The sequence below is a fragment of the Tachypleus tridentatus genome, chromosome 2 (genome assembly GCF_004210375.1).
Source record: "Tachypleus tridentatus isolate NWPU-2018 chromosome 2, ASM421037v1, whole genome shotgun sequence".
Classification (NCBI taxonomy): domain Eukaryota; kingdom Metazoa; phylum Arthropoda; class Merostomata; order Xiphosura; family Limulidae; genus Tachypleus; species Tachypleus tridentatus.
In genome coordinates this window covers 148,010,271-148,027,382 of record NC_134826.1, presented here as the reverse complement: position 1 = coordinate 148,027,382, position 17,112 = coordinate 148,010,271, and the positions used below count along the sequence as shown (strand labels likewise).

General features: G+C 32.3%; 1 pseudogene across 1 annotated transcript in view; it reads right to left on the bottom strand.

The window, feature by feature from the left end:
* The window catches only part of LOC143245635 (ceramide glucosyltransferase-like), a 72,292-nt pseudogene that overhangs the window by 23,659 nt on the left and 31,521 nt on the right, over positions 1-17,112 (bottom strand). The window contains exon 2 of the transcript XR_013025649.1: positions 464-605. The product of XR_013025649.1 is annotated as a ceramide glucosyltransferase-like (transcript). The remainder of the gene's footprint in view (positions 1-463; positions 606-17,112) is intronic.

Below are 17,112 nucleotides of genomic sequence, written 5' to 3'. Positions count from 1 at the left end.
ACATTTGGTAATATGTACTTTATAGTACAATAACACAATAAGTTCACATTGTTCTACACTGTCTTTACTTGTGGTAATATGTACTTTATAGTATAATATGATAGTAAAGTCCACATGGTTCTACACACTCTTTACCTGTGATAATGTGTACTTTATAGTACAATAACACAGTAAGTTCACATGGTTCTACACACTCTTTACCTGTGATAATATGTACTTTATAGTATAATATGACAGTAAAGTCCACATGGTTCTACACACTTCTTACATTTGGTAATATGTACTTTATAATAAAGTAAAACAAGAAAGTACATGTAATTCTAAAGCCTGTTTACACAAAAATAATATCCTCTGAGTGAAGGAAAATGATTAGAGTAACTTATCAGAGATTAGTATAAACTAGATTGATGTAAAGTTTTTGTACATGTCACAAATCATGGTGAAGAAGTGAACAGCTACTCACCTGTGGATAACTCTGAGTGAAAAAGGTCTCCAAGTTACTAAATAAGTTAGGGTCGACCCCCACCAAAGGTTTGATAATAGACACGCCCGGAAGAGGTTCTTCTGGCTGGGTATGTTGTCGTTTCTTGTGTAGTTTTAGTTTACTACAAAGATATCACACGTTAGAAAATGGAACTGGATTCAGCTCCAACCAAACTACTGTGTATTATAAAACCTTCAATAAACTAAACCAGAACAATGGACCAGGAAATGCAAGGTTGTCAATTACAGAATAAATAATTTATTGAAACAGAATAATCTTCCACGAATTTATATGAACAAAAACAGTAACCTTTAATATCATTCATAAATAGTCTTATAACACCAAATTTGTTATTTTGTGTTTTAGTGGAATGCTCTTGAAGAAGTTGTGAGTTCAATTTAAGGAAAATAACACATTTGATGCTATAGTTTTCATTAGTGGTATTAAAGTGTGTTATACATCAACATTACAGAAACTAGAAGCAGTAAATGGAATGAGTAAGAACTGCCAAGTTCAATGCTTTATATTAGTAAATGGAATGAGTAAGAACTGCCAAGTTCAATGCTTTATATTATCTATTTTATACATTTGCTCCTATGGTTAAAGCATATCAATGAAGTTAAATACTACTGTACATAATACATTTTACACAACAACTGTTATGTTAACAACATCTCAACCAAGTTAACTATTTTTTCCACACATTAACTAGAAAATAATTGAGCTTCTATTTCTTTGTTTTGACATCTTAAGTAAATAAAGTATTTAGAAATATGGCTTTCTGTGTTTCAGCAAAAATATTATTAACTTTGTCACATGATATCACTTATTAGATACTATCTAATTACACTGATCAGTGTTAGGTTAAACAACCAATTAATCAAAATTAACATTTTCATTATCTGAAAATGATATTTCAGACAAATACCTCTCTGTAGTAGAAAAGGTGTGAAAATATAAAAAGTCCCTATCTGAACTATCTATGGGAACCGATTTTCACATTTTTTTCTCTATAACTTATTAAAATATAAACACATTATGATGAACAAATACAGAATATTATTCCTCACTATTCTCACAAAAATGTTCTGTGTCCATTGATAATGACGAACATACAGATATATTTTTGTATTTCTGGAGAGCCTATTTTGATCAACTCTGCATTGTAGAAGTACATGTCCTATTGAGTGCCCCTGTAGTTTATACAAGTGATGAATGTTATCATATTACATCAAATTCAGTAGTCAATAATATACAGCTAACTGACTGATGATTGTACATATAGTAAATATTACCTTTGCACCTGGTGAAAAGGAAAGATAATATTTAAGTTTTAACACATATATAAAAACATTTATGTTTTAAAAACCATACTGTAATCAAAACAATCACATCCAATATTTTCCATAATAATGTAAGTAGTGAAAAACTTATAAAATAAATACTTTTCTCAGTATAAACCTTCACACATTTACACTGAACATTAACAAGAATGTTAGGGGGCATTCTTGAATCTCACTACACACTAAAACAGGTTACGAGTCTTGTACACAAATTTTTCATTTCAGATAGCCTAGTAGCGAGAAGCTTGAGATGAGACTTCTGTTTCTCATAAGGTTTCACATTTGCAGTTGCCATGGCTACAATCATAAGAGGTGGTAATTAGTGCCAGAAACCATATTGTAATCAATATATAACTGCCTCCAAGTGAATTCACCACTGCCAATTTCAAACATCAAAAATAATAAATACGTTCTGTCAACCCAACAACTTGTTTTAAAGCCCAACTACCTCGAAAATTCATTAAAATTGTTTAAAAATACATAATTCTATGAATGAAGTGTTTTAAAAAATTAACAGCAACTTTATCAGAAATAAACTGACAGAGGAAAGTCCACCTTTTGAAAACTGTTACATGGTTTTCTGCCTCTATTTGATTTTTTTAACTTACCTACGTATTTTCCTGATGCCATGCATTAAAATATTTTAGCATGGTAATATCTTCACCTTAAATAAATAATAATAACAATATAAATGTATCAGCTTGGAAATAAAAAGGAAACGTGAAACATTCCGATTAATTTTATCCTCTGGAAGTGTAATTACATTTGTTCTCACAAAATTGACAGTCAAACATTTGTTGACATATTCAACTAAAGATAATATAATGGCTTTTTGACTTTATACTACACTTTCCTCGTCACATTAACAACACTGAAACAGTTTATTATTACAACAACACACTTTTTACTTTTTACTAAATAATGTTATGTTTATTCAATTATGTTTTAAAGTCATATAAAAATAAAAATAGTTTAAAGCTTTTCTGGTTTAAAACATTAATAAATAAAATAAAAAATGTGCCCAAGTTGACTTGAACCTACTCAAAAAAACAATGTTACTTCTTCATGTTTTTTTCATGAATTGTCATGTCTTCAAATTATACTTCCTGTAGTTGCCCAGTATCAAATTAGGTAATTCTCCAAGTAAACTTTGAATGTGTATAACTACCAAACCATACATATCTAAATTCACATTAGGTACAGAGAAACTTGGACAACTGACAAATTATACCATTTCTAACAACAACAACAAAATCTGTTGACCCTGTACATACACCAGCATTGGTGTACCACTAAGTTCAACCTAGTTTTACAACTGCTGACCTTGTACATACATCAACTTTAGAGCACCAGTAGGTTTAACCAAGTTTTACATCTGTTGACTCAGTACATATACCAACTTTGGAGTATCACTTTGATGTCTAAAACAACATCCTGACACACATGCTGTCATAAATAAATGGTTAAAAATTAACAAGTAAAAAAACTATTTAACAGCAAAACCTTGTACACTTGTTTGTGTCCTACACTAGTATTAGTTCTCTTCAAACCTTGTACACTTGTTTCTGTCCAACATTAGTATTAGTTCTCTTCAAACCTTGTACACTTGTTTGTGTCCTACATTAGTATTACTTCTCTTCAAACCTTGTACACTTGTTTCTGTCCTACATTAGTATTAGATTTCTTCAAACCTTGTACACTTGTTTCTGTCCTACATTATTATTAGTTCTTCAAACCTTGTACAGTTGTTTGTGTCCTACATTAGTATTAGTTCTCTTCAAACCTTGTACACTTGTTTGTATCCTACACTAGTATTAGTTCTCTTCAAACCTTGTACAATTGTTTGTGTCCTACATTAGTATTAGTTCTCTTCAAACCTTGTACACTTGTTTCTGTCCTACATTAGTATTAGTTCTCTTCAAACCTTGTACACTTGTTTGTGTCCTACACTAGTATTAGTTCTCTTCAAACCTTGTACACTTGTTTCTGTCCAACATTAGTATTAGTTCTCTTCAAACCTTGTACACTTGTTTGTGTCCTACATTAGTATTAGTTCTCTTCAAACCTTGTACACTTGTTTCTGTCCTACATTAGTATTAGTTCTCTTCAAACCTTGTACACTTGTTTGTGTCCTACATTAGTATTAGTTCTCTTCAAACCTTGTACACTTGTTTCTGTCCAACATTAGTATTAGTTCTCTTCAAACCTTGTACACTTGTTTGTATCCTACACTAGTATTAGTTCTCTTCAAACCTTGTACACTTGTTTCTGTCCAACATTAGTATTAGTTCTCTTCAAACCTTGTACACTTGTTTGTGTCCTACATTAGTATTAGTTCTCTTCAAACCTTGTACACTTGTTTGTGTCCAACATTAGTATTAGTTCTCTTCAAACCTTGTACACTTGTTTGTGTCCTACATTAGTATTAGTTCTCTTCAAACCTTGTACACTTGTTTGTGTTCTACATTAGTATTAGTTCTTCAAACCTTGTACACTTGTTTGTGTCCTACATTATTATTAGTTCTTCATGAACCTTGTACACTTGTTTGTGTCCTACATTAGTATTAGTTTTCTTCAAACCTTGTACACTTGTTTGTATCCTACACTAGTATTAGTTCTTCAAACCTTGTACACTTGTTTGTGTCCTACATTAGTATTAGTTCTTCAAACCTTGTACACTTGTTTGTGTCCTACATTAGTATTAGTTCTCTTCAAACCTTGTACACTTGTTTGTGTCCAACATTAGTATTAGTTCTCTTCAAACCTTGTACACTTGTTTGTGTCCTACATTAGTATTAGTTTTCTTCAAACCTTGTACACTTGTTTGTATCCTACACTAGTATTAGTTCTTCAAACCTTGTACACTTGTTTGTGTCCTACATTAGTATTAGTTCTTCAAACCTTGTACACTTGTTTGTGTCCTACATTAGTATTAGTTCTCTTCAAACCTTGTACACTTGTTTGTGTCCTACATTAGTATTAGTTCTCTTCAAACCTTGTACACTTGTTTGTATCCTACACTAGTATTAGTTCTCTTCAAACCTTGTACACTTGTTTCTGTCCTACATTAGTATTACTTCTCTTCAAACCTTGTACACTTGTTTGTGTCCTACATTAGTATTAGTTCTCTTCAAACCTTGTACACTTGTTTGTGTCCTACATTAGTATTAGTTCTCTTCAAACCTTGTACACTTGTTTGTGTCCTACATTAGTATTAGTTCTCTTCAAACCTTGTACACTTGTTTGTGTCCTACATTAGTATTAGTTCTCTTCAAACCTTGTACACTTGTTTGTGTCCTACATTAGTATTAGTTCTCTTCAAACCTTGTACACTTGTTTCTGTCCAACATTAGTATTAGTTCTCTTCAAACCTTGTACACTTGTTTGTGTCCTACATTAGTATTACTTCTCTTCAAACCTTGTACACTTGTTTGTGTCCTACATTTGTATTACTTCTCTTCAAACCTTGTACACTTGTTTGTGTTCTACATTAGTATTAGTTCTTCAAACCTTGTACACTTGTTTGTGTCCTACATTATTATTAGTTTTCTTCAAACCTTGTACACTTGTTTGTATCCTACACTAGTATTAGTTCTTCAAACCTTGTACACTTGTTTGTGTCCTACATTAGTATTACTTCTCTTCAAACCTTGTACACTTGTTTGTGTCCTACATTAGTATTAGTTCTTCAAACCTTGTACACTTGTTTGTGTCCTACACTAGTATTACTTCTCTTCAAACCTTGTACACTTGTTTGTGTCCTACATTAGTATTAGTTCTCTTGAAACCTTGTACATTTGTTTGTGTCCTACACTGGTATTACTTCTCTTGAAACCATGTACACTTGTTTCTGTCCTACATTATTATTAGTTCTTCAACCCTTGTACACTTGTTTGTGTCCCTCATTAGTATTAGTTTTCTTCAAACCTTGTACACTTGTTTCTGTCCTACATTAGTATTAGTTCTCTTCAAACCTTGTACACTTGTTTCTGTCCTACACTAGTGTTAGTTCTCTTCAAACCTTGTACACTTGTTGGTATCCTACATTAGTATTAGTTCTTCAAACCTTGTACACTTGTTTGTGTCCTACATTAGTATTAGTTCTCTTCAAACCTTGTACACTTGTTTCTGTCCTACATTAGTATTAGTTCTCTTCAAACCTTGTACACTTGTTTCTGTCCTACACTAGTATTAGTTCTCTTCAAACCTTGTACACTTGTTGGTGTCGTACATTAGTATTATTTCTTCAAACCTTGTACACTTGTTTGTGTCCTACATTAGTATTAGTTCTCTTCAAACCTTGTACACTTGTTGGTGTCCCACATTAGTATTAGTTCTTCAAACCTTGTACACTTGTTTGTGTCCTACGCTAGTATTAGTTCTTCAAACCTTGTACACTTGTTGGTGTCCTACATTAGTATTAGTTCTTCATACCTTGTACACTTGTTTGTGTCCTACATTAGTATTAGTTCTTCAAACCTTGTACACTTGTTGGTGTCCTACACTATTATTAGTTCTTCAAACCTTGTACACTTGTTTCTGTCCAACATCAGTATTATTTCTCTTCAAACCTTGTACACTTGTTTGTGTCCTACATTAGTATTTGTTCTTCAAAACTTGTACACTTCTTTGTGTCCTACATTAGTATTAGTTCTTTGAACCTTGTACACTTGTTTGTGTCCTACATTAGTATTACTTCTCTTCAAACCTTGTACACTTGTTTGTGTCCTACATTAGTATTAGTTCTTCAAACCTTGTACACTTGTTTGTGTTCTACATTAGTATTACTTCTCTTCAAACCTTGTACACTTGTTTGTGTCCTACATTAGTATTAGTTCTCTTCAAACCTTGTACACTTGTTTGTGTTCTACATTAGTATTACTTCTCTTCAAACCTTGTACACTTGTTTGTGTCCTACATTAGTATTAGTTCTTCAAACCTTGTACACTTCTTTGTGTCCTACATTATTATTAGTTCTTCATGAACCTTGTACACTTGTTTGTGTCCTATATTAGTATTAGTTCTCTTGAAACCTTGTACACTTGTTTGTGTCCTACATTAGTATTACTTCTCTTCAAACCTTGTACACTTGTTTGTGTCCTACACTAGTATTAGTTCTCTTGAAACCTTGTACACTTGTTTGTGTCCTAGACTAGTATTACTTCTCTTCAAACCTTGTACACTTGTTTCTGTCCAACATTAGTATTAGTTCTCTTCAAACCTTGTACACTTGTTTGTGTCCTACATTAGTATTTGTTCTTCAAAACTTGTACACTTCTTTGTGTCCTACATTAGTATTAGTTCTTCGAACCTTGTACACTTCTTTGTGTCCTACATTAGTATTACTTCTCTTCAAACCTTGTACACTTGTTTGTGTCCTACATTAGTATTAGTTCTCTTCAAACCTTGTACACTTGTTTGTGTTCTACATTAGTATTACTTCTCTTCAAACCTTGTACACTTGTTTGTGTCCTACATTAGTATTAGTTCTCTTCAAACCTTGTACACTTGTTTGTGTCCTACATTAGTATTACTTCTCTTCAAACCTTGTACACTTGTTTCTGTCCTACATTAGTATTAGTTCTCTTCAAACCTTGTACACTTGTTTCTGTCCTACATTAGTATTAGTTCTTCAAACCTTGTACACTTGTTTGTGTCCTACATTATTATTAGTTCTTCATGAACCTTGTATACTTGTTTGTGTCCTACACTGGTATTAGTTCTTCAAACATTGTACACTTGTTGGTGTCCTACACTAGTATTAGTTCTCTTCTTTACCAAGTCAACCAGAATGAGAATGTTCTGGGAACTTGTTACCCAATAACTAGACTGGGAACCCTGAATAACATTGCCCCTAACTAATATCAAGTCATCCCATAAGTAATGCCCAAAAATGTAATATAGAAAGTGCATCATTTCTGTCTTTGTAGAAGGCTTTAATAACTAAAATATGTAGTTGGACGTGTATAAAAATGTTCAAACAAATAAAAGAAACTAACCCTTCTCCACTTTATCAGATCATTAATCAGTTAAACCCTTATAAAGATAGATGTGTGTGAGGAGCACATTAAGCATATAATACTTTATGAGTTTAAAAAAGGCAACAGAGCAGCAGAAACTATATGAAACATTCAAGGTGTTTATGGTGCACAGTTTCTCAATGTAAGAAAATGTTGAAGGTGGTTTCAGAAGTTCAAATCAGGTGACTACAGCTTAAGTGATGCACCATGTTCAGGTCGTCCTGTTGAGTTTAATGGTGAATGGTGCTGGCTGCACTTAATGAACATTGTGCTGTAACAGTTGAAGAACTAGCACAGAAGCTTAATTCAACACATTCAACAGTTCACCATCATCTGCAACAGCTTGGAAAGGTGTCAAAACTTAGAAAATGGGTCCTTCATGATTTGAGAGAAGCCAACCTTAAAGCAAGAGTGGACATTTGCACTTCTCTGCACTTTCATGAATATAACTCACCTTTTTGGACAGGTTACTGACTGGAGATAAAAAAATAGGTATTTTATAAAAATGTTAAGTCCCGCGAATGATTGCTTAATGCGGGTAAACTGGCTAAAGCACAGCCCGAAATGAACCTCCACTCAAGGAAAGTCTTGTTAAGCATCTGGTGGAATATTGTTGGTGTCCACTTCGAGTTGCTGCCACTCAATGTAATGATTACATTAAACTTCTATTGTCAACACGTAGAGCACTTTAATGATGCACTGAAAGAAAAGAGGCATGCTTTGATCAATCGTAAAGGTGTTGTATTATACCAGGATAAGGCCCAGCCTCATACATCAAGGATCACATATGCAAAGATTGAAGAGCTAGACTGGGAAAAACTTCCACATCCTCCTTATTCTCCAGACCTTGCCCCATCTGACCATCACCAGTTCTGAGGTTTGCACAACTGTCTTGATGGAAAAGAGCTCGGAACACACGAAGATGTCAAAACTACCCTCTCTACATTCTTTTCCTCCAAACCCCAATAATTTTATATAAGTGACATTCAGAAGCTTGTGAATCATTGGCAGGAAGTAATTAATAATAATGGAGCATACATTATTGATTAAATAACAATTAAAGCATTTGAAATATTTTCTCTTTTCTGAACCTAAAATCGGACATTACTTAAGGGGTGACCTGATATTTACTGGCAACATTTCTTCCTTCTAAACAGTCAATCAAAATTAAAGAAAAGATCTTTGTCAAATTTCAAATGTTAAGATTTTCATAATTACTTTTGTGTAACTGTATAATATGTATATTGGTTATTGTCTGAAACGTTGTTTGTATGACTTTTTTGTAGTACATGGCAAACAGTTTGTACATTTTGCACATACAATACACTCGTGCTATTCTGAAAAAAAGTGTTGAATAATATTTTTATTCTCAGTATTCATTAGATTACAGCTGTCCTCTCGTATGTTTTGTACATTCTAACATTTCAATTCCAGCCATTTCTAATCCTTATACTAGGGTTCTCACAAACAAGTATATATACAAACAAACAACCTTCAAGTATGTATACAAAGAAACTACCTTCAAGTATATATACAGAGAAACTACCTTCAAGTATATATACAAAGAAACTACCTTCAAGTATATATACAAAGAAACTACCTTCAAGTATATATGCAGACAAACTACCTTCAAGTATATATACAGAGAAACTATCTTTTGTATTTTGTAGTGGTCATAAACACTATTCTTTATGCCTTCATTCATTTTTAATATTTAAAAAACAAATACTAGAAAGTAACAAACAATTCCTTGATGCCACCTAATGGGTATCTAAAGTTCTAGTGAATATATTTACAAAAACAACATGTACACTTTCACCTGATGATCTAGTTTCTTTAGGATGCTGTTTTCATTCCATGTCAACATAACTTTAAGTAGTACAAAACTAATTTCCTGATACCTTACTGTAAACTCATGTAACAATCTTTAAGTTCTTGTAAAGGGCAACTTTAAAACTGTCCCAGAGACTTCTATCATTAGCCTTTATGGAATTTACTAAAATCATTTATCCACAAAATGAATAAACTAAAAAGTCCCCACTGGAAAACAACTCTATTATAAAGTTTGACCCATGGCTCTGTCATTAAATCTGTAAAGTATTCAATTAACAGGAATAGAAGGTGATTGTTATATTTTGAAGACACAGACAGACTGATATGTAAATATATATATTGACTGTTCTTTACTTTATATAGCTCTCCTTTAAATGTGAATTTATCAGCCTTATTACCATCACCATGCAACAATGTACAGGATGGTATAAATTTGTTTCTCTGTTCAACACCTTTTTCAAGGCAAGTGTGTAACCACCACTGTACTGTTGCCACTCCAAATTGTGGCTATGGACATTTTAATTTCATCTCTTTTAGTTTATAGAAGTAGTTATAACTACATTTTTATTTTAGTAGTAGGTATGTACTGGTCTGATGGGAGAACTGTGTGTGATGTGAATGTGGCAGTAGGTCTGTACTGGTCTGATGGAAGAACTTTGTGTGATGTGAATGTGGTAGTAGGTCTGTACTGGTCTGATGGAAGAACTTTGTGTGATGTGAATGTGGTAGTAGGTCTGTACTGGTCTGATGGAAGAACTTTGTGTGATGTGAATGTGGTAGTAGGTCTGTACTGGTCTGATGGAAGAACTTTGTGTGATGTGAATGTGGCAGTAGGTCTGTACTGGTCTGATGGAAGAACTTTGTGTGATGTGAATGTGGTAGTAGGTCTGTACTGGTCTGATGAAAGAACTTTGTGTGATGTGAATGTGGCAGTAGGTCTGTACTTGTCTGATGGAAGAACTTTGTATGATGTGAATGTGGTAGTAGGTCTGTACTGGTCTGATGGGAGAACTGTGTGTGATGTGAATGTGGTAGTAGGTCTGTACTGGTCTGATGGGTGAACTGTGTGTGATGTGAATGTGGTAGTAGGTCTGTACTGGTCTGATGGGAGAAATGTGTGTGATGTGAATGTGGTAGTAAGTCTGTACTGGTCTGATGGAAGAAATTTTTTATGGTGTTAATGTAGTAATTGGTATGTATTGGTCTGATGGAGGAGCCTTGTATGGTGTGAATATGGTAATTGGTATGTACTGGTCTGTTAACCTATGTATCAATAAGTATAGAATGAGTTAATGGAAAGTGTTATCCTGAGTATCAACAAGCAAGATAAGAGTTAACACAAAGTGTTACCCTGTATATCAACAAGTAAAATAAGAGTTAACAGAAAGCTTTATCCTGTGTATCAACAAGCACAGTAAGAATTACTGGAAAGTTTTATCCTATGTATAAACAAGCACAGTAAGTGTCTTTCTACAAGACATTGTGGAGAACATTTTTATCTAGCACATTTGAATACAACCGTGAAGTATCCAATGGGTCAAGTGGTATTGGTATGGACCTCTGTCCAGGTTGTAGGACACTGTCAATCCTAATAAATACACTAAGTTCTACTAGCCATAGTCACTATTTTGCAATCACTTTGGTGGGATGACCAGTGTAAATCCATAATCACCCTGTTCCATGCCACAGGGCTATAAAGGATGGTAATAATCATACACTCTATGGAGTAGATGTAAAATAACAAGGACATTTTATACTCTAGTGTATTTAAAATATATCTTAAGTTTTATGTCATTACTTCAGGCAAAGGACTGTCTTAGAAGGGAGAGAACCACAACATTATGTTGACCAAGCAACAAACCATATCGCAGCTTTATTGAAAACTTTTGGAAGGTATTGTATAACAAAGTGCAAGGAAAGAAGCCGGGAAGTTCCATGGAACTGCAGAAAGCCCTAATTCACATGTGACATTACAAACTCATTCCTATCTGTTTTTAGCCCCTTGTGTACTCTATGTCACAATGATGTCAAAGTACTTGTCAAGACCATATAGAGCACAACCAAATATTAAATCATGAAAACATTATGACCACATTATGTCAATTACCTTGATGATGTTATCTTTAAATCTAGGTTTTGTTACTCAGAGAATGTTTTACTATTTGTTTGGTTTACTATAATGGTTGGTTTGTTAATGAATGCACGTGGTGGTTGGATGGCTGAACAGCTCGCATCACACAATGTCCATTTTTACACTAGGTCTGATATTTACACAATATCGTTAAAATTACAATAATCAACAAAAGTTTATAAAAGAATTGCGTGATTCAATTATTGTTTACCCCATCAAGGTAAATAAAATAACAATATATATTTATAGAATTTAACAATAACTTTGTCTCAGTTCTCACTGTTTAGCTTCATCAGGAGTCTCATAATCTATACTTTCACTGATATACATACCATTATTGTATGTTTGACAGAAATATCCATTATTGTTACTTTATTCTTTGTTGTAACATCATCACATGTCAGATGACACATAAAAATATACTGTTATTATTTTGAGTTACATCAGCTATTTGCTCTGTTTAGAAGGTGTTACATGTTCACAAACATAGTGTTTATCTCTTGATAAGCGTTAAGAGAAGAAAACAATCTTTACTGGATACTGTCTGTTTTCATTAAATTCGTTATTATTGTTTTAATTTGTTGAAATCGTAGCTAAAGCATGTAGCTGTGCCTAATGGAACACTTGCATATTAACTGGTACTTCACTGGATGCAGCACTGCACTTTACATCACCATGTCAACGGAACCCAAGTCTGGTTTTCATACGGTGAAAAATGTTTAATAATTTCTGATACGTTTATACACTTTCCAAGTAAAATTATTCACTTCACAAAATTAAACATTTAATTAAAAATTAGGAGCATTTAAGGATTTACAGAGTTATTTATTCTGTGTTTATTTCCTAATACTAGCAATAAATATGACCTTATAACACCATATATTTTCTTTGAGACTTAATATTTTGATTTACTGATGGTTGCCACATTTGTAATTAAACTCATACGAGTATCTGATTTATTACATTACCGTACGTTACGTATTACAATTTCAAACAGCTGGAAATTTGAATTAATTGATATCAATAAATATCAAAATTATGATATTTACCAATGAGATCCATATGCCCTATTTACTTTCTTAACACGAATATATTTTGATATATAAAGAACAATACAATTTAACATAACAGTAATTACAAATAGTTATCACAAATAATGATTTAAGTTACCTTGGTAATCTGCATTATCAATGACAATAATAAAACTTACGTTGTCAATAAGAACAATAAAACCCACGTTGTCAATAAGAACAATAAAACCAACGTTGTCAATAAGAACAATAAAACCCACGTTGTCAATAAGAACAATAAAACCCACGTTGTCAATAAGAACAATAAAACCCACGTTCTCAATAAGAACAATAAAACCCTCGTTGTCAATAAGAACAATAAAACCCACGTTCTCAATAAGAACAATAAAACCCACGTTCTCAATAAGAACAATAAAACCCACGTTCTCAATAAGAACAATAAAACCCTCGTTGTCAATAAGAACAATAAAACCCACGTTCTCAATAAGAACAATAAAACCCACGTTGTCAATAAGAACAAAAAACCCACGTTGTCAATAAGAACAAAAAAACCCACGTTGTCAATAACAATAAAACCAACGTTGTCAATAAGAACAAAAAACCCACGTTGTCAATAAAACCTACATTGTCAATAAAAACAATAAAACCCACGTTGTCAATAAAACCTACATTGTCAATAAAAACAACAAAACCCACGCTATCCATAAAACCTAAACTATCAATGAGAACAATAAAACCAGCGTAATCAATAAGAAAAAAAAACCACGTTGTCAATAAGAACAATAAAACCAACGTTGTCAATAAGAACAATAAAATCAACGTTGTCAATAAGAACAATAAAACCCACGTTGTCAATAAAAACAATAAAACCAACGTTGTCAATAAGAACAATAAAACCCACGTTGTCAATAAGAACAATAAAACCCACGTTGTCAATAAAAACAATAAAACCCACATTGTCAATAAAAACAACAAAACCCACGTTGTCAATAAAAACAACAAAACCCACGTTGTCAATAAAAACAACAAAACCCACGTTGTCAATAAAAACAACAAAACCCACGCTATCAATAAAACCTACGCTATCAATGAGAACAATAAAACCAACGTATACAATAAGAAAAAAAACCTACGTTATCAATTAGAACAATAAAACTTACATTATCAATAAACATAATGAAACCTAAGTTGTCAATTAAAACAATAAAATCTATCGTTATCAATAATAAGAATAAAACTTTCGTTATAAATAAGAACAATAAAACCTATCATTATCAATAATAACAATGACACCTACGTTATCAATAAGACGAAAAAAACTCATGTTATCAATGTATCTTTGTTGACATTCACCTTCCATAAAGCAAGTAGATAATTTTAAATATAAATGTATTAAACAGAATATTATCTCTATACATCGCCTTGAATATATATGATAATTTCATTCGTATAACAATTGTTTATGGGCATATTACATGTTTGATTATATTAGTGCAAACTACACACTATATTGTTTGAGATTCTCATTACAACTAAACGCACAAACTTGAATCGCGAAGACGATACTACTACAAACGTTTGCTTATAATAATTGTTCTTAGGACAAACGTGGCGGAATAATATCGGCTATTTACGGTGCCAAAATTCAGCTGATCAGTTGCTGTTCTTTTGTTTAGTTTCAGTTGATCAGTTACTGTTCTTTTGTTAGTTTGAGGTGGTCAATTGCTGTTCTTTTGTTTAGTTTCAGGTAATCAGTTACTGTTCTTTTGTTAGTTTTAAATGGTCATTTTTTTCTTAGTTTCAGCTTGTCAGTTGCTGTTCTTTTCTTAGTTTGAGGTAGTGAGTTTCTGTTAGTTTCATGTAGTCAGTTCTCTTTCTTTTCTTCGGTTCAGATGATCAACTGCTGTTCTTTTGTTTAAGTTTCAGGTAGTCAGTTACTGTTCTTTTTAGTTTAAGATGGTCAGTTGTTTTTTCTTAGTTTCACCTGGTCAGTTGTTGTTCTTTTCCTAGTTTGAGGTGGTAAGTTTTGTAAGCTGCTGTCCTTTTCTTTAGTTTCAAGTCATCAGTTACTGTTCTTTTGTTAGTTTTAGATAATCAGTGGCTGTTTCTTTCTAAGTTTCAGGTAATCATTTGCTGTTCTTTCGTTTAGTTTCAGATAATCTGCTACTGTTCTTTTATAAGTTGTAGATGGTTGGTTGTTTTTCTTTTCTTAGTTTTATATGGTCAGCTGCTGTTTATTTCTTAGTTTCAGGTGATCAGTTTTTGTTCAGTGGAAAGTTACACAAGAGGTTACAACACTGTGTTCCATTGAGGGGAATCAAACCACGGATTTTAGCACTGTGAGTCTGTAAAATTACCTATGATCCACCAGGGAACTGAGAGATCATGTGTCATCATAGGAATGAAACTAATTGATCAACTAATGTACTGAAACATGAGATTATTAATAAAATTGTTACATTATTATAATTCTCCAATTATTAAGAATATTTAAAGTTTTTCTCTAATTTTTTACATTAAAATAAGACAATAAAATTAACTTTTCAAAGTAAAGCATTCTTATAATGGACTTAGGATATAATAATGATTTCAAGTAAACATATATTGTGTATCAAAATTTTTTCTTCGAAAAACCATCAATGAAATATTGTTGTAATGGTTTCTTTGGCAGTGTTTGGTAATAAGAAGAATGTAATATCCAGCCCAACAAACGATACCGTTTTCTTTCTTAAACTTTAAGTTCTAGAAATTCGCTTTACTAATGTTCACTAACTGTTGTAGTTGTTGTATGAGCTAGCGTCTACTATTAGTAAACGTTAGCTTACACAAAAAAACTTTACTTCCTAATTACACGTACGTACATTGCTTTTAGTAACACTTAGCATATGTTGAAAAGAAACCTCATAATTTACAAAACAGAAATGCCTGACAATAAGAAACAAACTAAATAATTGCTAACTTAGTCATCAATCATATACTGAAACATATTGACAAATCAATAATATCCGACTTTAGCCTACTTCCTTTTTGTGTGGCTTTAATTGGTTTAAAACTTGCAAGAAAGTTCTCGTATTTGAGGCACGCGCTCCTACTGTGCTGTACGAACTCCCTCTGGCTAACTATTCAAACATTCAAATCAAAATAAAATCTTAAACAATATGGAGACGACGTGTGACAAATTACTCGCCATAAATATGTTATTACATATGAATTAATGCTTAATATTCATGTAGGTAACTACTATAAAAGTCCATCAAAAATGACTGAAAATAACTGTTGAATGATTAAATTTTAACTGAAGCGAATTTTCCTGTACCTCTTAACATGCATCTATTCTTCACTTCTTTCATCAGTCATAAGGTAACTTTTAATCTGCTCACTTTTGTAAAAACTACGCAGAAAAAAGAAATGTTATCGTGAACAAAGTATGTGTGCACTCTGAAAGAGACTTAAATAGCATGCTTGAGCCTTTTCACTGTATTCTAGATAAAAAATTATAAAACGTAGTATATGTTAACATGCCAAAATAATATTTATTAATTAACACTTATTCACCACATAATTTTTCAAACACTGACTTTTTTATAAAGTTAGTAATAGTAAGCCTACTTGTAGTGAGAAATAAGCATTAAGCCTAATATATAAACATAACATAAAGCTTAGCTGAAACACAACTTCGTAAAGTTTATTTTACTTTTGGCTGCAACTCAATGTCATAAAACTTCTGAATTAAACTAGTTTGCTGTTAATCATCTAAGTTATCAACAAAATAAAGAATAAAACGAAACTTTTAAAGACATGAACATTCAATATAAACTCCATAGTTGGCCTAAAAACAATCAGTGATAGTTTTGTTGCTACGAGATGATGTATATTGTTAATCATCACATAAGAGCGTGAACGCGTTTTCAACAGTGACAAACGAAATAAGTATTTTACAGTGAATGATTGATCAGAGCTAGCTTTGGATTTACAGGCAATATAATTTAATTACATTCGTGGTTGACATTAAGTTTCACGTGTATAAGAACATAATTCATACTTTTGTAATATATACCAAATTTGATAAATCAAAACTCACAACTCATCCTTCGGGCGTTAGGATGTCAACAAGTGAGCTCAAATTTATATTACCATGCCACAACACCGTATTTTTAATTCTTTCTAACAGTGGATAAAATACTAGTACTTTAATTTGTCACGTTTTTTTGCTGGCTAAGCAAGAGCAAGGTCGTTTTTACATGTGCTTGAAATAGTGTGAACAGCTTTA